The sequence below is a fragment of the Ischnura elegans genome, chromosome 3, assembly GCF_921293095.1.
Source record: "Ischnura elegans chromosome 3, ioIscEleg1.1, whole genome shotgun sequence".
NCBI lineage: Eukaryota > Metazoa > Arthropoda > Insecta > Odonata > Coenagrionidae > Ischnura > Ischnura elegans.
Window position 1 is genome coordinate 45,052,691 of NC_060248.1, and position 25,625 is coordinate 45,078,315.

A 25,625-nucleotide genomic window follows, 5' to 3' on the forward strand; every position below is an offset into this window, starting at 1 on the left:
TTGGCCGGCAACTGACCCCATAAAGTAGCCGTGGGGGTCCCTTGCCGCTAGCATCTGTAATGCGGCCGAAGAGCTCGTCGCGGCAATGTGGAGGAGACGGCCTGGGTAGATTGATGGTCGGGGAAACTCCTCCGGTCCGTGAATTTCTCGGTGATAATTTGCTTTCTTTGCCAGTCTTTTAAGGTAAAATCTATCTGAAGAAAATATGCATGAAGTACATCAAAAACCAACGAACGTAAATGCAAATTTTTTACGTGTGCACAGTCTTGAATGAACATGAAACTGTGGGCTCCGTAGTCGATACATTTTATCATAGATGTATATATTTAACACCGATATTTATATATCTGCGGTATCTCTGAAAATTTTTTGACAAGTACAGCGAAGATTAAAATTTTACTCTTTTTTATCGGGTGGCGAAATTCAACGTATGGAGCATGGGGACTATGTAGTCAATCTTGTAATTACTAGACCTGATTTTACGAGAAAATGTAAACTATCAGTTCAATCAGAGGGAAAACACTTTTTTGATGAGTGAGCTAACTGGAATAATTTTCCGGCGACAAGTCACAATTATTTCTAGTAACTCTGAGGTCTTCTAAATATTTTACTCGTAAGCAGTTAAAGGACGGAAACGAGAAAATTAAGATCGTTAACGAAAGTTACGCTCGATTATGAAATTATCCCATGCGAAAGAAATGTACTTTAAAAAAATCGAGATTTCATTGATGCCATTCCATCTAATTTCAAGTTGATCATAAATATCCAAAACATTATGAACCATACGCAACTGGTCTTGAAATATTTTTAGAAATTATTTCATTACAGTGCGACATTTAAAGATGTGACCATGATAAAGTTAAAAGGGGACTGCAGAATAGAAAAACCGATGCATAGTTTATACATTGTTAAAATTAACAAACGATTTTCTTCTTTTCTATTTGCAGAAAAATGACACGTAAAAGACGCATGGAAATAGACGTTTGGAAATAGGATGGTGTTTTTGGTAAGTTTTTTTACAAAATTATTTCCATCCATCATTCTATGAATGATTTCGTACCTTTGCCTTATATGTTCTTCAGCATGTGCTCTGACTCGCATTAGTATCTTGGGGATATTAATGCCCCCGCCATTCATGAAGGATGTTTCCCTTGGAGAAAAACTACTTTACACAATTTTTCCTGCTTTAAAACCCTTATGTTTTCTCATGATTACCCATGTACCTTACAGTTCTATCAACCGTAACTTTTGTAATGAATAAAAACGCATTGCTTGTTGATTATGTTTTTCAATTAGGCAAAATAAATGCTGTAAATAATTCACAGTCAATGTCATCTCTCTGTGGTGGCACGTTACTGTGATGTCTTCGCTGAAATTTACGTCCATTATTAGTAAGAAAAACTGTTTTATTTTCATCCTGACCTCATGACAAACGCTCTCGATATTTCCATTTTTGTATTAAAGAAAAACGCCTTGCATTAAGGGACATTTTTTTATAAATTTATCATAAAATTAATTTTTTGCTTATATTTTCTATGCAGTGGAATATTACTGGTAACGTTGGACTAAAAACGACTCTCCAAGTATTTTACGGCGAAATACATTTTAACCACCCCTGCGAAATCTGGCGTGTCCCGATTTCGGTGCACAGGCTAGGAAGTTATAAGATGAAATCCATCCGTTCTGCATAGTATTCACTTCGTGCCTTACCGGGTTCGGATTCTCCTCTCTTCCAGCCTTGATTCCTTTTATGCACCGTATTCTTCCTCTCCCCTTAATCCTTCCGACTGGAAAACTCGTAGTTACACTCTTTCCATCCGGGGTAGAAATGGCACAGGTAAACCGTGCGAGCTCCTATATATAGAGGAATCCTTCCTCTAGAGTAAGCATCTTTCTCGCTGAAGGGGTGCACCACCGATCCCTGCTCTTGGACGCTGAGTATATCCTCCCGTTCCATTCCCGAATGCCGTAAGTGCATCGTACCCACCGCATCGGGGGAAAGCTCCTTACGAGGGGGAAGGGGAGAGAGAGTGGAGAAGGCTGGCTGGCTGGCTGCGAATGGAGCTTTGTTCAGTGCACTTAATCCGGGATTGAGAAGGTGGAGTCGTGCCTTTACTCCACCTGGTGCCCCAACTCGGATCGCCCCGACCTCCCCGTGGATGCATCCCCGCTTACGCCCCTTGCGAATCCGACCCGGAGAAATTTCTGGATCTGATCGCTCGAGCTCATTTTCAATTGTTCATTTTTTTGTGGTTCTTCGAAATAAAAACTGCGATTTCACTCAGTCAGTCGAAATCACTTGATGATTGAGTCATTGGTAGTTCTCTCATTTAAAGGATACCGGCTTGGGCTCGCATGATAAGTAGTACATAATGATATGATAGTTGATAAAGATTTATTTTAATTTTTGTGCTGGGGGCAGTGAACCCAAGTGCGTGGCTCTTATATTGAAACTGTTAGTCCCTTTTGCTGGTGTAATTTACCTGCATAATTCCGTCGACACATCCAGTTGGTGCACCAGAGTTCCATCCCCGCTTACGCCCCTTGCGAATCCGACCCGGAGAAATTTCTGGATCTGATCGCTCTAGTTCATTCTCAATTGTTCCCTTTCTGTGGTTCTTCGAAATAAAAACAGCGATTTCACTCAGTCAGTCGAAATCACTTGATGATTGCGTGATTGATAGTTCTCTCATTTAAAGGATACCGGCGTGGGATCGCATGATAAGTAGTACATAATGATATCTTCTTATTCTTCTTTCTCTTATCCCCTTTTGCTGCTATGGGTCGGGTTCCACCAGCCACTTTCTAAACTCCCTCCTATTCTGAGTGAGCCGCTTCACATCATTTATACTCAGCCCACTCTGAGCTGCCAGTATTTCCATATAGCCTATAATATATAATGATATGATAATTGACAAAGATTTATTTTAATATTTGTGCTGGGGCAGTGAACCCGAGTGCGTGGCTCTTATATGGAAATTGTTAGTCCCTTTTGTAATTTACCTGCATAATTACCTCGGCACATCCAGTTGGTGCCCCAGAGTTCCATCCACGTTTACGCGCATTGTGAGTACAACCTGGAAAAAAATCTGGATATGGTCGCTCGTGCTAATTTTTATTGGTTATTTGTGAGGTTCTTCTAAATAAAAACTACGATTTCACTCCAACCGTTAAATGGAGTCGATTCGTGATTGCAAGATAGGTATTGAAGTAAAAGGTACTTTAATTTTTTCACATTTATTTAATGAATACCACGTGTTTCGGCTCACAAAACCATCATCTGGTACAAAACTAGGTGTTTTTGTTCCATGCGTCGAACTTTCTCTATATCGCGCCTGAATCTTGAATTAAATTTATTCGGAATGCTAGCATAACATGAGACGTCTCATGTATCAATCCAAGCGTGGGATCGTATGAGAAAAAAAGAATAAGATGATGGGTAAAGATTTATTTTTAGTGCCAGGGACAATTAAACCGAATGTTTGCTTTTTTGTTGAATTTTTTTTTCCTCTTTGCCGGTATGATTTACCTACAGATCTCCGTCGGTATATCCCGCTCATGCACATTGTGATTCCAACCAAAAAAATTACTCATTGTCAGTCGATCCCAAAATTCCGGTGCTTATTTTTTAATATGTTCTTTTTTTTTTGGTTCATCGAAAGAAAAACTACTATTTCGCTTCGTTCATACATGTTCCCATGTATTTTCCGTAAATAAGGCCCTCCTTAGAGATCGTCGTGAGAGCGAGCTGTCAATTTTAATCACTTATAAGTTAGCACTGAGCCCAATCTAAATCTTCACTTGAGATCTTTTGAGAAGTAAAGAAGGAATTGTTAGCTGATGAAAACTTAGCTCAATTTTTGAGCAGATGGATATGAACGCCTATGTAAGGTCTTAGATTGAGATTATTTGCCCTTATGCAGGTGTAATTTACTTACTAATATCCATCTGCGCATCCTAATATCGTATGTTGAGAATGTCAGGCGGATTAAAGACACAGTCGATCTGATCGCTTTGGTGTCCAATATTTATTTTTTATTTTTTCTGGCTCCTCGAAATAAAAAAATACAATTTCACTCATTCTGTCAATTTGATCTGGTTAGAGAACGCATAAGTCCTCATTTTGAGCTCTTCTTGAGCGCTTTTTGGGAGGATAAGAAAGGATACCATGATTAATAAAAGTGCATTTCTATTTTTAATCTAGGGGCAATAAACGTATGGGTTAGTTATTAGATTTGTTTGTTTTAGTACTGTGCTGTCATAATTTATTCATCTCCTTCGATTCATCCCTCTAACGCACCTTGCGGCTTAGATCCGTTGAAGTGCAATCTGCTATCTAATTTCTGGGGTTTACTTTATTTTTTCATATCCTTACCGAAAGAAAAAAATACAGTATTACTCCCGCTGTAATTGAAGGTACATACTTATGCGAGGCTGACGTCTGTTAAAGTAAGATTTCAGCCAGAGATCGCTATGAAGGTATTTATAATAGTGTAATTTTTTTAAAATAATGACAGAAACTCGATTTAAATATTTTTTGAACGAAATTTTAGGCGTATATAATTTTAACCGATGGTATGTTGCTAGATATTATAAGTCACTTGAATTTTTTCTTTTATTTTTTGTTTGTAGAAAGATAAACTGTGATTTTTCTCAGTGAATTGGAGTAGCAACTGCATTATGCGAAGTTCTCGCCATTAAAGCACTATCAGAACTCTCCGAAAGAGCATATGAGACAAAGTTAAGGGAGATGTGATGAGTTATAATTTTGATTTTAAAAATTTCTACTGATGAAATCGTACACGTATGCTAATTCTTAGATTGATAATTAGCCACTTTGTATTCTAAATTTGCTAATCTCCATTTATGCATACCGGTAACGCATTTCACGAAGTATTCCGTATTCATAGGTATCCGTATCCACAGGTATTCGTCAATCTGAAGAGGCAGTGTTGATCTGAAATCTCTTGTTTTATTTCATTTTTTGTTATACTCCCGACGCATAAACTGTGGTTTCACTATTACTAAAAATTGGCGTTAGTTGTCTAAAATCAGACTCTCATCTGGATCTCGCCTTGAAACAGTTTGAACTAAACTGGAAAATAAATTTAGATATTGTTTAAACTTGATATAGTTTCCATGTACTCTGCATTTCAGGAATGTTTCTTCATTGGAACTGATAAGCATTGGTTGGATATTTTGTACCGATCTTCGCAGATTCATTCCGTTAACATGTCTTGTGAGCTAGCCCTGTTAAATGAGTGTATCGTTCATTTATCATTGTAAGGGAACTGAGATCTCATTTTAGCCGCATTTGAGAATCACTCTATTTATGAGTGATTTGCATAAGAAATTTAGGGCTAATGTGGATGTCGCCGTGACGGATTTAGGGATAAAAAATGATTTGATTACTGGGCAAAGACACTTGGCTCCATTCACGCCATATCCTTGCTGTAGCCCCCCTCATCCGTATTCGTTTCCGCAATGCACTCAAATATACTACAGTTTGGTGAAATACGTTTAGAGAATTTTAAATCAAATTTCAGTGAAAAATTAAAAGTTTGGTTATTCCATCGTGAATGTTCAACATAGCCACCAATTAACTCCTGAAGCAGTCAATTTTTGTAGTGATCTTTGAACGTTTACCTAAGCTGCATTGAAATAATTTGTAATTTTTCTTGGCCTTATCTCGTGGATGCATCTTAAAAATTAGTATTCCGAATCCTGCCTAGCCAAATTATTTAATCAATTGATCGTACGTCATTTTGATGGCAAGAAAGGATACAAAGGCCAAGGAACTAGATATATCTTGGATCGGGAAATTACATGTATTCTTTGGCTTGATCAATAATATTTCTGAATATTGCGACGGTATACGATTTAATGCTGAGCCAGGGATCCATTAATTACAGCAATTATCTGCTTTTCTTAATTTATCAATGAAAATTTGTAACAATTTAGTTTTTGTTTTATAGAAATTTCTGGTTGTTTCTATGGATCATCATTTTCCCTTTAGGTATATTTCGTTTCTGCTTGAATGAAATTTAGCGTTTCGATCATTTAAATGGCAAAATTTTACTGTGCGCCCTTAAATTATAATAAATTCTCTTCATCATATTGTTTTCAGCTCTCTGGTGGTCATAAACTCGTCACCTAATGGAAACATTCCCACCTCCATGTGAGCTGACACGGCTTGAGAATAAAACGTATCGGACAAATTCTGTCTGCTCCCACCTGAATGAAAAATAGAGGGAAAAATATCCTTGTTTATCCCCTCCAACAAATCATTTGGTGATAGAAAGAGTGCCGCCAAATGCGATGTCACCCGCTTATCCCGATCCCGAAAGCCAGTGAATGGATTAATTCATGGGGAAAAATATTCAATACTTACACAACCTTGCCCCGACTCTTCCCTCCCTTCACCTACGCAACGAAGCCTCGACTCTTTTTATATAATACCCATCCCATCCAACGACTGGTTTCCACTTCAAATCCCACCTATCGAAAACCTCATACCTCTTTCCGAACCCATTCGAACACCTCCCCTCCCCCCGAAACCATGTCCTTCTCCTCCTCCTCTCCGCCTCATCCAACAACACCGCTCCCTTTCCAATCCGCGACACTTGACACAAAATAACTGGCAACGGGGAAACATGTTTGGTGGAAGTGAGAGCCCTTTTATTCCTTTCCGGACGGTATATGTTTGAAGGCGAGAGGCGGGCCCGATCGAAAATCCCTTTGGCGGAAAGGAACAAGGCCGGGCCGTGTATCCTCGCCATACCATTGACACGGCTTCGTTCCCTCACACCCACGCGCGAATAAATTCTGCTCGAGCCCACACACGTTTGCAAAAGAGGGATGACGGTTCGGGCAAAAGGTTGAGTCATGAATCTTTTGCCGGAAAATTATATATATTGCTCCTTTCGGCATGTGCTGAGGATAACTTTGATTGCGCTGAAGAGTTCTTTATCTGCAAAGGGTTATCTTTTTTAAATCTTAAGGTTAAAACATAATTATTTTGACATGTAAGAATACACAGAATCCCCTATCTTTATCCCAAAAAGTCCCTTACCTACGAGGTAAAATATTAGCTTCGTTGTTGGAAGTGAGTTTTTGAGCTATGCCCACTACACATGAAACAGTTTGAGCGATTTTCATCGCAAATACTGAAAAGATTTCAGGATTACGGCTACTATCATGCATTAAGTGGGTGTGTTCATTAATGCCACGAATAAGGTAGTGATATAAGCCGCTGAGAGTCTTTCAGTGTAAATCTGTTCAATTTAAGGCTGGATGGCGATATTTGTTGGAACTTGATGACAGGAAACATAATAAAAGGTACACTGAGTTGTACGTTCCACAAAAGTTTTAAGGACTCGCCCAGGTTTTTTACAGCCCATGAAAAATTAATAACAGTACAAGAAAGTCACGAAGGAGTGCATCTCGAGTTATCTCCTTTCCCAAGAATATTTTTAAGAATTGTGAATCTAGTTTGACGAGGGTAGGCGTATAATCTCACCCGGACGATAACATTTACTTGCGACGGATTGCAATGGGTTCAAGAATTTACACACGAATTTTTTGTTTTATTAATTACTGGTCGTGACCGTTTCGTAGGAATGCTGAAAATTATTCACGACTTCCTATTCACCATTATCATTCACTAACAAATCTCTGATCTTTCAACTTAGTGAAACTACATGCGCTGCAGCTACGTGATTTTCCAATTGATTATCGAGTTGAATCCCAAACAATCTTAAAGGAATCCCTAGCTTTATTTCGTCGGTGACGTGTAATTCTAGTTTAACAAATGGAGGGCATAAAAATTTCACCTGAACTGTAATGTACCTACTAAGTTACATATTATAATGCGTCCAAAAATGGGGCCGAAATGAATGTTAGTGCTGGGAATTTACCGGCTGTGGGGGACTGCTGAGAAATATATCGACAACCTCTCTCACCCACTTCGACACCGAGGGAATCGGAAGAAGCCAATCGGGAAGAGGGAGGTGGCTCTCTCTAGGGGTATTTACCCCCATTCTTTGCATAATTTAAAAGCGTCTACTCCCATTCCTGATCCGAAGGCCGCGTCGCCAGGGAACCGAGTGACCTCGAAGGGAACGCAATCTTTTCTGCCCACTTTCCCTTCCTTCGCCTCGGACGCTTAAGGCGTCCTTTTGAAGGCTTAGGCCCATTTTCTCTCCCATTCTCACATCCATCATTTGGGGAGAAAGTGTCCCACGCAATGACTCGGCGGTGGCGGTCAGCCGATGGGAAAAGGTGTGGGAACCGTCGGAAGGGTCCGACGACAATTACGGCCGCGCCGCCGACGACAGCTGCGTAGAATCTTAATGCATGTCGGTGAAAAGCGTCTATCGCACCTTTAAGAGAACGCCTAATATCTGCTAGGAAGGTGGTATTTTTTCTTTCATTTCATAAAATTTATTTCAAACATAACCTGTCACCTACATATTTTTATTGCGTGTGCAGGAAATCGTTATCAGTAGTTGTCTGTAATATTTAAAGTTGGACTAGGTAAATTATATGGGTCAAGTTTTTTGCATCATGCTCGTGCAATCATTTACAGGATTCTGCTATTCCTTAATTAAAATTTACAATAGGGTACATAGACTTTTAAACGAGCAATACTGTAATAGGTGACAAAATAGTGCTTACGCTATTGCCAAAAAAATTTCAGCGCATGTATTGTGCAGTAGTTCATTCTCTGATGATTCTAAAATCAAAACCTTTAAGCCTATTACTTTACTCTAACGGAAAATGCATTTTCACTCATATAGTTACTTCAGTGCCTATCCTTTTATAGCGTGAAATTTTCAATATTACAGCCAAAGTTTGAAACAAGTGGTGCTCTAGGAAATTGAAACAAAATACAACCATATCGTAAGGTATCCTCTTAATATCACTAATGAAAGGAAGCAGATTTATGCACTCCTTTAAGAACTAGTATGGTGATTTATCATCAGATTTGACATTCCAAGTATGCTGAGTGTATTTAAATATTTATTTGGTTTAGCAGGAGTTAGTTTTAGTTTTGCACGATCTTACTGAAAATCTCCCTAACCGAGCGCTTACCTTTATATCACCTTTCTACCTTCTAAACTCAATCCCTCCCACGATAGAAATTCTTTTTACTTATCTTAAAACAATTTTGTCGCACAAGCTTTTTCCCATGTATCATTGAATGCTTTCCTCTCTCCTCTACTTTATTCTTTGTTAGTTTTTATACTGTCATTTTATTTTGCCTCATTTAATATTTTGTGAAAATTTATAATTTTAATTGACGTCACGGTTGTGTGTGAAAAATTATTTAAATAAAGTCGAAGGTTGTTGATAATTTGATTGCAATTTCAAGAATGGTTACATCTATTTCATAATGGGTCTTACGCGATGCAACGCCAAAATATTGGAGGATTGGCTAACGCAAATAATGATCACGAATGTTTCAGTACTCCGTAAGTTTCTTATCCACAACAAATGCAAAGCGAAATGATGTTTAATAAATTGTAGGTTTTGCTATTAATACTTTTAATCATGCCAATTTGTTTATCTTTATCATCGTTTTGTCGACTTATTTTTTTCGGCAAATGAATTGCTCCTTTAAGTAACTCAGCGTATATTCCAGATAGTTTAGCTTGAAAATTAAGAGATATCGGGCCACCTATGTAATTGTTGCAGTTTGAATCATAAAGTGTGTTTGAAAATAATATTGAAATACGTTATTAATTAATGGAGCCTTTAAATTTGTGTACAATAACCGGAGTCGGATTTACCACCCAATATATGCGAAATACGGAAATTCCAAGGAGGAAAAATCATTTCCCCTCATCTGGGCTTGAAGAACTTGAGTCCTCGGAGATGATCTTCAAGTCATCAAAAAGCATGGAACGATTCTTTCTATGTTGTTTCCTGATGCATATGAAACCCAACGTTTCACTCATAAGTTGAGAGAAGCATAGCACTAAGGATGGTAGCAATCGAACTATAATTCCGTGTTGATCTCAAAGAATGGTTCGCTTAGTTGCCACTCATCAAAAATCTTATATCGTCTTTATTTTCTGTGCTGTTGCATAAGGTAAACATGACGCGGCATTTCAGACCGAAGTTGAGAGAAGCATAGCATTCTTATTTAAGCATACCAAATTAATTTCTCTCTACCTCTTTTTCTTTACTGTTAGAGCAATAAATACAATAATGTGTTAAAATAGGAGGGATATGTTGAGAAACGCTGCTCTAAAGCATTCACGTATCGAGTCATGCGTTGAAAGCAAGGGAAAGTGTTTACATCTCCTTGAGAAACGATGGCATTTATCTACCGAGATAAAGGAATAAACTTGTTGATTTATTATTAAAATCACTAACGTTGACTGAACTACGACATACTTATATATGTTGGTTCATTAATGCATTATTTTAACATGAAACGATTCAAAAATGAAAGTCAAACGAAACACGATCCCACTGTCAGGCTCAAGAAACGCTATTTAAACGGTAGATGCACTCGGTCTGCGATCGCAAGGCACGTATTTGAATCGGACTACCAAATTACTGCTGTTGGTATCCCTCTTTTGAGAGCCACAGGGAGCCACGAATGAGATATTTACGAAAGCATATTCTCTCACGTTCACTGGAATAAAATATTTAATAACAAACTAGGTATCAATATCAGCAATTATTCTGCAGAGCTTAAAAAAAACTTAGCAAAACACTTATCGATAGGTACAGTTCACGGAATACTGGGAATGCTTCACTCGCAGTCACTCTCGAAACTTCGAGAACTTTCCCTCATCTGACTACTGAGGTTAGCACACTCCACTCTTCCAATAAACGCGACTCCTCTGTAATCCGACGTCATCATGTAATCACTGGACTGGAATCGAACCCTTAACTGACAGTTTAGCCCTCGGCGGTATCTTTTATTCTCAATGGAGTTATTTATAATGGCTGTTTTTATTTACAAAATACTGGCCTTGCAATGGGATCGCCACTTTCCCCGATTCTCGCTGAAATATTCATGGAAAATTTGGAGCATACACTATTCAGCTCTGGTAACCCTATTTTGACTAATGCAGTTTATTGTTTTAGATATATATACGATATTTCATCTAAATGGACAGAATAATTACGCCAGTTAATGGAGTGATAGAAAGGAAGAAAGACAAAAGTGGAGTGTATAAGTGGAGTGCGAGGACTGTGGTATGTGTTACATTGGCCATACTGGTGGAAGTTTCAAAGTCAGGGTGAAGGAACACAGAAGAAATATTTATAATGACGGAAAATCTTGTTTTGCGAACGATTTATACCTCAATAACCATTTTAGCAATTTTGACATAGATATTTCACATTGCGACGACAAAGAGCTGAAATTAGATCTCATGAAAAAAATCGACCTTGTCAATTGCCCGGTTGGACTTTGTGATGATTTTTTTTTACTCTCCCACCTTCGTTAAAGTTTAGCATCCCTATGACGTCAAAACTCTGGCCTTCACTCACGCCCCACTTGTTGTATGTTTTCTGTTATCGGCGCTCATTCATTTGTTCACCCAAACTGTTTCCCCCCCACTCGCCTCACACCAATTCCATGTGCCCTCATACCTCATACCTTATCTTGGGTATAAATACTGAGAGAGTGCTGGTTGTATGACCTTGAATAAAATGACACAATGTGTTGAAACAGTGGTCGGTTGTTGAGATTTGAATTAAAAGTGTGGAAATTACCAATAGGGTAGTTTCCTTCATCAAAGAAACCGAAAGGCATTGATTGCGATTTGTTACCCACAATTACTGTATTCATAATATACAAATTATTTCGTTTTAGAAATACCGGTTTAGACGAATGGCAATGGTCCATTTCTATCCTCATTTGAAAAGGGCCAGATTGGCGCCCATGCGATGCCACTCCACGTGACGTCACAGGGACCTAGTTTCTATAGGAGAAGATAGGAGTTACCCTGTCGAAAAGGAAGCGTTCGGGGAAGTGTCCGGGTAGTGTTGCGGGAGTGTTCAGGAAGCGTTTAACGGTACGTGAACGCTTCCCGGCAGCTTCCCGAACACTTCCTCAACACTACCTGACTGTCGACCCTTCGCTTGCCGAACACTTCCTCGCCACTTCGTGGTTGAAACACTTCCCGGACGTTTCCCCGACACTCCCGGAACGCTTCCGAAGCGTGGGAAACACTTCCTCGACGCTCGCTGGACGTTTCCCCGACACTCGACCGCGACCGTTGTCGACACTCCCCGAACGCTTCCGAAACACTTCCGCGGAAGCGTTCCAAGTGGGCCATAATCTGCTTCCCGAACACTTCCGCGACACCTCCTCAACGCTACCCCAACACTTGCCCGCCACTTCCCGAACACTCCGTCCGACGCTTCCCCAACACTTCCTCAACACTTCCGTTTCGCCTGGGTATACATCGTCTGAGATTACCAATGCATGCATGAGGCGCAGAGCTCAGGGAAACATGTCTTAATAATCACCTATTAAATCTGGCTAAGGTCGGAAAGTTTTCTTCGTTTGATAAGGTATTAATAAACCTTTTTTAAGCCAAGCGCTACCAGATAGCATGGTACTCAGCTACCCGCTAGCATCCTGCGTCCTATCAGCGCTCAGAGCCTCGATCAAGGTCACCTCACAAGGCGGGAGGGGGAACCAGAAATACGTCACACGGAGAGATTTCCTTACCCGTCGCGTTTTCGCGCGCTTGAAAATTTTCACTTTTCATTTAATCGCGAAAAATAGATATCGTCATTTAAAAATCTAAAAGCGTGAAATACGTACTCCAGGAGTAATAATCTTCCGATATAGGCAATAAAAAAATAATAGGAAACCACCCTATTGTGTTCTTTTATCAAGGAACGCTTTGCAATGTGTTAGGTTTGAGATTTGTTAAGAATTTATCGGTAGAAATGATTACAAAAAAGCAAAAATGTTTGTCCAATCTATTTTGATTATCATTCTAGGAGTATAATAGTTCCTTTCTAATAATAGGAGGATAATAGTCAATTGAAGGCTTAATATTTTTTTTCAATTATTTACTTTCATTGTACACTAAGCGGCGTCGCGTCGCGACTGTAAGAGCTGGGTTAAACTATGCGTAGGTGTTTCTGCCGTCGACGGGTGGAAAGTCAAAAAGGCTCCCACTCAAATATGTTTGGAGAAAAAAAGGTGGGAAGAAAACGTTTTAATGGAGAGGGAGCGATCTGGCTGGAGCGTAGCGAGGCGTTACGTAATTGTAGCGTCGGAGCGCTCAGCTCAGTGATTCGCATCGCAAGATTCAACTATCCTCTCCCTGTGATTGTGAAAGTTGGCTACACTGAGGAGACGGTTGTTGAGGATCGATTTTTGTGTGATATTATGATAAGAAACAAAATTGTGGCTGAGCATATGCTGAAAACATTTACATTTGAATGGAAAAGTGGACATGGTCGCCGTTAATTTCGATTTATCAAACTAGCGAAGCTAATTGCCCAATTTTATCATTAAGGGCCGCTTACGAGGTGTGATGTTTTGTTTTCTATGTATGGCCTCTATGCAAGTATTTTTATGATTTTCCTATTTCCGTTCCTACCACTTTGTATTAATGGAAGGAACATGTCATTCAAGGGAAAATTTTTAAAAGCCTTAAATCTTGATACCCCATCTTTTTTGATTGATAAAATACGTAATTTAACGAAATTCAATTATAGAAATAATATATCAGACCTAAAAATAAAATAAAAATATTTACTGGCATTAAGTAATTCCAGTTAAGCACACGTTATTCAATTAAGCGTTATAATATTTTCTTGTTTTAAATAAAGTTCTTCTCCGTTTTTATAGAGTGATTTTCATCAACTAAAACCTAAAATAAATCATCGTATTGAATCGAATAAAATTTTACATGACTTGTGAAAAGGCAAAGGTTTTCTTTGTTCATTCTGGAATCAGGATAAGTGTTTGCAAAGATTCTGAGGAAGAATTAAGCTATGAAATGAAGAGGCAGAGGTCACTTGAGGTGCAGGAATAGGCGTGGCAGAACGCGTGAGATCCCTCCAGGGGTTTGGAAGGGATGCGCATGGTCAGGGATGGGTGGCTCACCCAGTGAATCACCGCGTAAATATTTTAACCGTCGTGCCCGTAGGACTTCGTCGCATGCTCACGTTCCCTGTCATCCACAATTTATCTCTCAGTCGGCTCTCATTGGGCTGAATGCAAATTGGATCTTGAGATCATCCCATGATTCCGGCGACGAGCCTTTTGAATGCTTAATGAAAATTGAGGAAAAAAATCTCCATACTTTGATTAGAATCATTATGAATACCCTTACCCACCCTTTAAGTGTATTATCAGATAAAACTTACCTTTTCTGATCGCCGTAACCTGTCCCCTTTTTCTTCACTTTCGCATGGGGATAATAATATTTTTTCCACCAATCATGAATTCTGATATCGGTCGACGTTTCCCACCTCTGCCAAGTATTCTTCTATCACGTTATTTTATCATCCCTTCTCCTCTTAGTACGCGCTCCATCGAAACCCTTTGTCTCTTCTTAATCCCTTTTAGGAGTGTTTTCTACTCTCCCACCGTCTATAGTATTTCCTGGACCTTTTTCCTCTCCGCCCATTTCCCTTATTCTATTCTGCAAAACGATATTTTATTTTTGTTTACCGCCGATAATAGCAAATAATAAATTTAAAACTGGTGTGGATATAAAGATATTTAGCTCCATGAATTACCTAAATAATTTAAATTTTCCTCATATTAGGTGTAGAACATTGAATATTCCCTCACCGTTGTGAATTATAATTAATTAATTGAATGAATTAATCATAATTACACGTTGAGATATCTCACTTATGTAGACAAACCGAAGAAGTAAGTTGCACTAATACGACAACTATGTTTGTCGCTTGAAGAATTGAAGCCTTCGTAAGATGGAGAGATATGTAATAATGAGACACCCAGTTTTGTGCTGCTATGGTTTAGTCAGTGTCTGAATTAGGAGTTCAACTTATGGCAACTGAATTCGTAGCAGAGAAAGTTAAGTAACTAATAAATATTGAGTCTGAAACTTGCAAGTAAAATAAACATATAAGATTATGGCAGAAGTGACAGTAATTTTAACTGCTAAGACTAATTAGGCTACTAGTTTCTTATGGTGAAATTTTTTTGGCAGTTATGCTTAGAGTCAGTATGAAATAAAGAATTAATTATTGCGAAAAAGTGTGTAAATATCCTTAGTATTTTTGCTCGAAGTACTATTCCTCAGGAATGAATTATGTTCAATGAATGTACTTAATTTACTGAGGTAAAGAGGACGTGACGTTTGCGCTCAAGTTATATGCATTTTAGGAGGGTGAACGAGATGCATACCTCCCGCGATATGGAACGAAATCGTATTACGCGGAATATTTTATGGGCAACTGTGACTTGTTGAACGCTGGCACAAGTTTTGCAGCATCTGGTGGGAGCGTGGAGCGAGGGGAATTTTTTTTCCTGCCTCCCCCGTAGTTATTGTGAAAATGAAGTGGCGCAGTGACCTAGTTGGCATCACGTGGGAATTGCACGGCAGGAACGCCATCCGAAGAATCAGGAATCGCAGACGGGTTGTGCCATCTATGTGAAGCGGGACGAGAATGATGCCTTGAATGATTTACTCCACGGTCAAATTCATCCTTCAGGGCCAGAAGGGAGTGGCGGTGACGTCGTAACGTTTACGATGTGAAAAGCATGTTTTCTGGAGGTGAAGGTATCTTGAAGGATGTTGCTCGGTGACAAATCTTGAGCCATTCCTTCAGATGTACATGAAATCTCGACTCTTGTTGTTTAGAGAAATTTTATCTTAGCCACCAAGATATATATATATATATATGTGATTTGGAATGGAATTAAGGACAAATTTGGGTAGTGAATATTAAAATTCATCAACTACAGTTTTGGGATATACTTACGTGTCTCGAACAATATCCAATTAAAACCATGGCCTATTTTTCGTCATCTTGCATATTTCACTGCCGTCGCTATTTTTGGTCAAATTAGCTATTCATAAGCTCATTCCCTATAATGAAGGACGCATTCCTTTCTTGCAGCTGAACTTAGGGGTTTAACAAAAGAATGTCGCCGTTTAAGTTATCCATAAGGGGATGTTAGGGATATGGTGGCAGAGATTTTTCAGAGGCTGCCCGATTCCTGCTCAAGCACCTTGAGGAGGGTACTTCAAGTGTAGCACTTCGTCTGTCGGATTGGAAGCTAAGCCGTGTTCGCCTCGGTGGCTTTTATTTGAAGAAGGTTTATGTCGATGCCCTTGTCTCTCTCTCTCTCTCGTCGAGCGACTAAGGGCGTATTAATTAAAATTTATTTTGTAAAAAACCTGTTCGAGATAACAAAATCGAAAAATAAACTACAAGTAATACTTTTTTCATTTAAACGATGTTCTAAACCGCACCATTATTTTATGATAACCCTGTAAAATGGCTTTAGTTTTGGATAAAAAGTGACGATTATTGGATTCTTTGGTAATATTTATTTAGAAAACAGCTTAGTAAAAACGCGGATCATCTCAGATAAAAATGTCACTATTAACTCACAATCATTGTTTAAAACGTATAGTTTCATTGTGCATATGAAAAAACTTTAACGTTTTATCTAATCAACGAAGAAAATCCATTTTCATCCAAGATGACCTAACGACCTGGGGATTTTGCCTCGAGTTATTTTAAGATTTAAAATGTGTTTTGTGGAGCAAATCTCCCACTATACACGCAAGTTGTAATTTTTGTATATTTTTCATATTTCCCTTGCAATTTATTTCACCAAATATGATTTTCCTTCCTTTTGATTAAGAACGTTTTATACAGAGTTATCGAACGTCGATGTTACATTTTTGCATTTCATTACATTTTTAATAAGTTGATCAAAATTACAGTGAGGATTAAATTAGTTTGAATATTCAAATTTCACAATATTTTAAGCAATATTTTAAGCCTAAAAGTATCTTTAAGTGTGAATAATTGATAATTTCTAAGCATTTTGATCGCCACCTAAAACGACTGACCTTGTGAGCTTGGAGCCCTGTTCAATGACCTCTATGGCATTCTTTTGTCTGATTATTGGTGTGGACTCATGACCATGTATTATCCATTCTCTAGGGATTGCGTGGGTTGTTGCAAATTCATTCGGTGCATTAGTAAAATCGAAATGATTTGTCTCAGTCGAACTTGTAACGGGTCGGGAGCTCCGTGCAGCGTCGCGGCAGACGTAAATAAAGTGCGCGCGCCCACATGAATGCATTAGCCCCTCAGACGACGCGTTGGCTGTAGGTATTAATGTGGCAGCGACCTCGGGCCATCTCCCTTCGCGGCCACAGGGCGTTACGCCAGGTGCACCAATGCAATAACGGAAATGGTTTTCGGGAGCCGCCGCCGGCGTTAAAGGAGACGTCCCCAGCGCCACCACTATTGTTGTGAAAGTTTAAGGAAAAAAACTGACTGATCAAATGAAAAGTTATCCTTTGAAAAAGTAATATAATTTAGCCAAAAAGATATTTTCGGAAAAATAAGATATTGATTTATTTATTTAATCACCAAAAACGGAACAAAGGCTTTTACATTGGCTGTTCATTAAATAAATAATACCTAAAAGATAACAAGCAATAGCACAATAAATAAAAACTAAGAGAAAATAAAATTTTTAAACAGAAAAAAGGGCACTATTGATTATACAATGGTGAATTACTCATTGTCAGATGTTATTTTAAGGTGGCTCTGTAATTAGGGGCAGAGGAAAATAGGTTTTTTAGGAGGATTTTTGAATCTAGGGAGTTAAACAAGGAGGGGATTCGGTAGAAATTTAAGGTACATTGAAAAATAGCAAATTTTACTTTTATGTTTTTAAGTTGCTCTGTAGTTGGAATTGTATTGAGGTTGGTGCTTTTAAATTTAAAGTCACTACATTATTAAGGTTAGCTTTTGGATACGGCTCAATGCTCTGTGATTGAAGCTAATCGTTGTAATTTCCCCTCCTCTCATGAGGTGTTGTGCTCTCGATGTCGGTCAAGTTTAGATTCGTCCAAAACTTAAGCTAAAAATTAAAGTTATAACATTAAATCAACCAGAAAAGTTGACGAATAAAAGGTTAGTGTTGCTGACTTAATTATTACTAGTTTAATTAAATAGTAAAGTAAATTTTATATTATTGTTTAAATAGATGTTTTTATCTGATGTATAGTAATAAATAATAAATTCAGCATATTCTTAGGATGATGGCGCTGCGTGGGAGCATCTAAGTCCTAATCTTTTACCTCCTATCTTCGTGCTTTTGGAGTATATCTTATGCAACCATTTCTCATTTCACAGTTTTACGAATTACTAAGAATTTTCAGTTCTTTAGACGACAGTTAGATGAAGAAACCGTTATTTGGAGATTTAATTGAAACACCTTTTTAATGCCTGATAGTTACTGCCTGCCTTCGCACGCTTGACTTCATATTATTAAATTGAATCCTAACATTCTACCTGCAAAGAAATGTAGAGGTCATTGGTGAGAAAATTGGGCATTGATGATTTCATTTATCGTCTTTAAAGGAAGGATACTGGTGAGCGTAGGGGAATTGCTGGTAGAGCTCTTACAAGAGGTGTCACTAAACTGGGTCTCAGATTTCAATCAAACTTTGTAGTGTTTTGTCGAGGTCAGTTCAGAAACAGGCCTCGACCCAGAATGAAATGTTGACCGCTGGTTATGGTGTGCGACTCTTGACCGGAGGTCCCAGGATCGGAGTCGAAACTTTTTTCATAATTTGCTTTTGCTTTTCACTTCACATAATTTTCACTGAAAATTTTGTTTCTCCGCGTGGAAATCTTTTTCTGAAATGCGGTAGTGCCTGATGTTTTTTCCATTTTTTGCGAACAGAAGCCCATTTTCAATAATGTTAAACGCAAAACGAAGCGTTTTCACAACACACATGTTCGGATATTCTAAATTTTAATTATTTGACTGTAACCGAAATATGATTAATATAATGGGCCGTGCGTAATAATAATCTCACCATTTTAGCCTTTCCTAAACTTTCACAAATCTTTAAAACCAAAATCAACCAAATCGATCCAGCCGTTCTCGAGTTTTTGCGAGACTAACGCATTGTGATTCATTTTTACTATATTGAAGATTAGAATAAATTCCGAAACATAAAGATACTAATTTTTCCGTTTTTAAATCTGTTACTTACCTCTCGAGCCATTCATGACAAAAATTTGTACTCCTTAGCCTTTTGCATGGCCTTAACGTAGTTCCTTGTTTGCATATTTGTGAGCAATTCCTACCCACAGGGGAAGTTTCTCTCTGAACGAATAAATGAGTTAGAACTCTAATGACGACACAAACTCATGAAAAGTGGGCGTAAACTATTTCATCCTCTTATTTTAAGCCTACTTCGCTTGGTAACGAGTTTTTCGGCGCATATGACCTTTCCCTTCAATATACCAGGCTATGTTAATGAACTGCGATTTAAAGTTCAAGTTAAAATATTGATTCCACAGCTTAAAACTAACAGTGACCCTTTTTATTGCAGTTTTGGCGTTGTAACGATGCTTCCGTTATAGACTTGCATCATTTGAATTAGAAGTTTTAGGGTCATCCATGGGCCGGCGTGGAACATACAGTGTCCAAATTCGTTGTCTTCTCCGTCGGCCCCTCTCATTGAGTCGTAAAGTTCACGAGTTTGCCGTGTATACTGGGAAGTGGCGAGGGTGGATAGAAAGGGAGGCTACCTTCTTGAGACCGTTTGCTTACCTTCGTCTAATGCCATGCAGATTCAGACGATTTCAAGGACCAACTCCGGTTGCCCTAAAGTACTGATGAATATTAAAGGACCCTTCCTTCCTCACAACTCCATCTCCTGCGGCTCACACTCTTCATCGCATGCTCAACTTAACTTTCTTCTCTCCCTCTCTCAACCTACCCCTCAAAACCATCTGGGTTATGCCCGGTGGTCACTTGTGAGTGGGGAGCACAGTGATGCATATGGTTGCCGGAAATGTTAGTCGAAAAAATTTCTCTCACTTATTTAAAACATAATGCAAAGTAATTAGTCTCTTAGAAAACGCAAGAGATTATAAGTAACTGAGGCAGGTGAGATACATTGAAATGACATCCTAGTTTAATGAAAATGAGATATGGCAATTTTTCCACAACTTTATTTGAGAATGTCCGAGGCGTTTCGAATGTCAGGTCATTCTCAATTACAGTGTTATTAAGTAAATTCTGAAGCAATGGCGGATAAAGAAAAAACTCAAGGGGTGTGGGGGGCGCAAAAGATATCTTTAGCTACCCTTACTTCTTTTGTAATAAATATATAAATAAGTCACGAACAAAGTTTAACAATGTCCTAATTAAACTGATTATACACATATACAAGATAATTCCATCTAATGATATTAAAAAGGACAATTATGGTTCTTCAATGTTCGGCAAAGCGGTCGTGGCGGCACGCGGGAGGGTCGTGCCACCGGCGCCCCATATATGTATCCACCCCTGTTCACAAGTAAGTATATTCTCAACTACAATGTTTTTCTACTTGAGAATGAACTTGAGAAGTGTCATTGTACTTGTACTTTGCACTTGAGTATGTCAATGTATTTGAAAATATTCCCGCGGTCGAAACGCGTAGTATGATTTAAATAACTATGTGAAAAAATAGCCATATCTCTTTTTCATAAAATCACCTATGGAATTGGTAAAACAAGAAATTTGTGTCCAACGAAAACCTCTTTTAGGCGTTTGTAATTTTCATTACTTACGCTGAATCATGTTTTAAATTAATTTTGACTTCTAGACATCCTTTCATTGCAGTAATATTTTTGTAACAAATTGGCAGTCATATACTGATTCTGTGAGGGTATGATTCCAGTACCAATCTTAGAATTGTTGACTTAATGGTGATGATGATGATATGTGCAGAATTACAGCAAATTAACCATATTGTCTAAGGTTTTTTTTATAACTTGAACAGTTAGCTGAATGATATATGAAAGAAAATGTGTCAGGATGGCAATCCTAAATTTTTATTAGCCTTATTTCCAGAAATCTGGTCGACGATGGACCTTTCGTCCTTGCCCTTGTTAGCCGGTGATATTGGCCGCGTGCGCATTTAGATATATGTGCCTTTATGTATGTAGGTACTTGAGGGACAACTTAGTTGGCCACGTTATGAGAAATGATGGCCTGATGAAAACAATCTTAGAAAAATAGAAAATAAGGGCAATGGGTAGTCACACTGGGGTACTGGTGAGAATTTTGGAGAATTCCTTTTGTTTAAGGTTGGTCACTATGTTTGGAAGTATTTTTCGTAATGAAGGTGTTGAATTTGCCTTACACTAGGTTTTCCGGTCTTGAATAGGCATTCTTTAAATGTAATATATCACGTAATGGGGTTTACTTGCTTGGGTACCCGGCTCACTGTTACCCAAGCAAGTAAGCCCCATTTTGAGTTAAGGTGGATACATTAGGTTCTTGAAAGTTTATACCTGAGGTTAGGAGCCATAACCCATGAATATTACGATAAGATATAATAACACATCAAAAGTACCACATTACGAATCATTACGATAATAAAAGATTTCACCGCGCCATAGCCTCGAAACCATTGCGGAATAATCAAGCTAGTGCTTGTAGAAAAAATGCGTGCATTTTTATACTCTCTATAACATTCACTCCAATTCCATTAACTTTTTCAACAGTTTAGTGGAAGCTCTCGATATAATTTCCTGAGGTGCCCTAACTTTTACATGCGCTAAAATAGCTGCTTCATGGCACGTGTGCACTACATGTTTAAGCGTATTTTTTTAACTGAGGCTTAATTAGAGTTATTTCATGGAAAATATCTTTCAAGATTTCGCCTATTCAAAATTTATTTTTAGAACCATTTTCAGCTGCTTAATTCCTCATATGACCAAGAAGTATTATCTCCAGAACACGGGGGTCATCAACACTTACCTCCATTATTAAGTGTATAACCGTAACCAATGTAACTGTCTGAAATGAAATGAATAAAGAATATTTTTGTGCATTCTTTGCGTAATCATAACGTATTCTTCATGCGATTTATTCAATGTCTAATCCGCGGCAATTCCCTATTAGTTCCTACATTCCCCAAACATAAGTCTATTTTGCGAATAATTCCTCAATTATTAAAGGAAGCATTGGCATCTACAGTGCAGATTGATTTAATGTGTATCTGATGACGGATCGCTTTGATTGACAGATTTTACGGCTTGATTTTTCTATTTTCAAAATAGCAATCAAAAGTGCATGATTCCGTATCCAATTTAGCAGTTCAGAACACTCTATCAACTCACAAATATCCGTTTGTATCCATCCATGGAAATACTAGCTTGTATAAATTGCGGTAAAGATAGAACAAAATCATCGAAAATCTGACCTAAATAGGAAAAATATACGTTGTAATTGAAAAGTAAAAAAATCGCTAACTTTTCGGGAATAGAGATATAGATTACGAGAAAAACACGCTCGAATGTTGCAACGGATCAGTCGTGTTTTTTTTATTTAATGCAAGCGGGCAAATTTTACGCGTCTCTAATCCCTTTCCAATGTTCATGGTGTTTCCCAAGCTCCCAGCACTGCTCCGGGGAATTCATCTGTGCCTGCTTTTTATTTGCTGAAAGCTAGATATGCTGGTACCTCTGGAAATATGGTGCATCCTTTTTTAAGGGGAGTTATCCGTTTACATTAGGATTTTGGCTGATCGCGTCCGCACGCGAGTATTTAGAGGTATTTCAATTCGAACGGAAATTTTCTAAGATTTTCCTGGATATTCCCAAAAATTTATACACAAATAAGGAAATATCTAAGTAGTAAAAATGTGACCTATTCATGCTTGCTAGAAATAAACTTTATTATTTAATATATTCAAGTGGTAAATCATTATTTCTCTACTGGTGAGTAACAATTTGCTTATCAATGCCTAAAATTTATTTGAGTTCATCAAGCATAAGGTTCATATAATATGTAAGTATATATAAGGTTGATATAAATCATAAGCTATAATTATCGCATAAATTTTGGAATTAAATTAAAATTTTTTGTTATGAAACACCAATGGTTTGGTTGAATTTTAAAGACTAGCCCTTGGTTTATCTTAAAAATTGTTGCTTTTTATCATAACCGATTCTGCGTAGTGTGTTGATAAAGCCTTGTTTATAACTATTGAATTTATGTTATAGTAAAATAATTTTTTTAGCCGAGTCAATATTTGAGCCCTCAAAAGAAAAAGGCTGTTATTTAGCTGGGAATAAATTAATTATATTGTTTTAGAGCATTTTATCGAAATTTTGGCGTATAAAGTTCAAATTCAGAGGAATCAGGCTTATGTCGTCTTTTAGTAACTATTAAAAATAACTGACAATTTAGGCAATATTTTTTACGAAAGTCGGCATTGGAATTCGGCGCAATGTCCCATCCAATTGATGGAGTTATGTACTGATTTCTCTCCTCATATCCCCTTAGCTGGGATCAAGATTATTTAAAAAAGTCTTCTGCCGCTGAAATTCTACCGGGATTGGATGTAAATTGAATACCCTAACCACAACTTCCTCTGGTTACCTATTTATTATCAAAATTGTGGTATTTTTTATGCATCTCGCACCATTTGTGGTAATAATTTCCAGTATTATAATTTCCTTAAGAATATAGAATACATTTTCTTTTCTGATATTCAAGTCATGCTGCTATTCTCTGCGTCTTACGAATATTGAAAAATCATGGTAGATATAGGAATTAACCAAATGCGCAAATAGGCCATTAACCTTGGAAAACACTTAGTATAATTAAACGCTAGGGCATTTTTGCTAGTAGATTCAGAATGCATTACAGGTATTTTAACTATTATTGGTTGATTTAATTATAAATACTCTCCAAATAATTTGCTTAAGACGTCACTGTATTATACAGTGCCATCCAAAAGCAAGGAATATGTAAATGTAATTATTTGCTAGAAATAAGATATTTCTTAACGCTAATGTGATGTGGGACCGGCCCCTGTCCCTGCATTAATAAAGCAGCGGCTCGAAATTCGTGTTAAACGAAAAAAATCTTAATATCAATTAGCGGATCCACCACTTTGTGATTCCACGTCGCGAACCAAAATTCCGCACCGGAGCTCCATGGCACAAGGCAGTGCGCGGAATAAACTGAATTAATGCCAGCTAACCCAATGCCTTCCCAATTCCGCGATTGCACGCTTGCCTCATGGAAATTAAAATGAACGCAACAAAAGCTCCACGCGAACACACGTGACCTCTTATCCTCTCTCCTTTTTTTTGTTATTTATTTTCATGCGCTTTAGTCGGAATAGCGCATAACGTGATTAACAAAAGGAGGCGAAAGCTGGAGCAGGGGGAGTTGTGATGGAAGTGGGAGGGTGCTGGTATGCCCGTAGCCATTCGGGAGTTGTAAGCGCTGCGGTCATTTTTCTGAATTTATTAATACTTTCAAGGGTCAGAGGTACGTGACATACATTCGTACGATGGGAAGAAGTGAAGTTGGCGGAATTTTAAGCGAGAGACAATGAAAGGAGAGGGGAATAAACGACCAGTTCATCCGTGATGATTTTTGAGCAAGGAAAAAGCACCGGCGCCTAATTACTAATTTACTTAAAAGAAGCTTTGGATGCTATCCAAAAGTTTGATGTGGTTACAATAAATAGGCGATCTTGTATGTGAGACATTATTGTTTGAAGTGTCGTGATTAGTACTAAAAATATGAAGACAACTATATAATATTTCGTAGGTTTAACTCAGGGTGTAAACGAACCATTGAAAACCGTACACGGCAAAAATTTAATTTAATTTGTCAGATTAAGCACAGAAAGGTTTTTTTCTAGGTATTACTTTACTCAAAACAAGGTTTGGCCCCTTACAGAAGTCATGGAAGAATCTAGGTAAGCAGAGAAACTATCTATGGTTGGAGAAGGTTTAAGAATAAAATCTGATATTGCAATAATCATTCTTGAGCTATCATAGCCGCCTTGCTGCAATGATATATTTTCGAATTTCTGAAAAATTTTGGGGAATTTTTTAATCCGTGAAACACTACTTATTATTTTTGTTAAAATAAGATCTGAAAGTTAAGCCAGTTTAAGATTGAAGATATTTAAGATGAGAAACGGACTTGTCGCCCCTATCCATCGTTATTATGCAACGGCAACCCTGGATACCTATTATAATTATTCGGAAAATTGATATTTTACTTTTTATAACTGTTATGCACGAGTAGACGACTCGTGTAACTCGCGAGCGTGACTTGTGTTCTGAGATTTAAACTTCCTATAAATAATTTTTATTCATTTACAAGTGTGTGAAATACCGCTATCCCTGCCGATTGATGGTTTGAGAGAATAACTGTAATATTGTTTTGATTGTGGTTTAAACTCTTAATACTACATTTTTCTATTAGAAGCAATCATTTACTTGATCGGGCGATAAACTTTAGTTCTTTCGGCAAATATTGCTATCAATCAACTCAAAATCAGAAAAACGTGTAAGATATAGACAATCGTTTAATTTAGTCCACATACACTTGAAACTACTGATATGTTCATTAATCGAACGACTTTTGT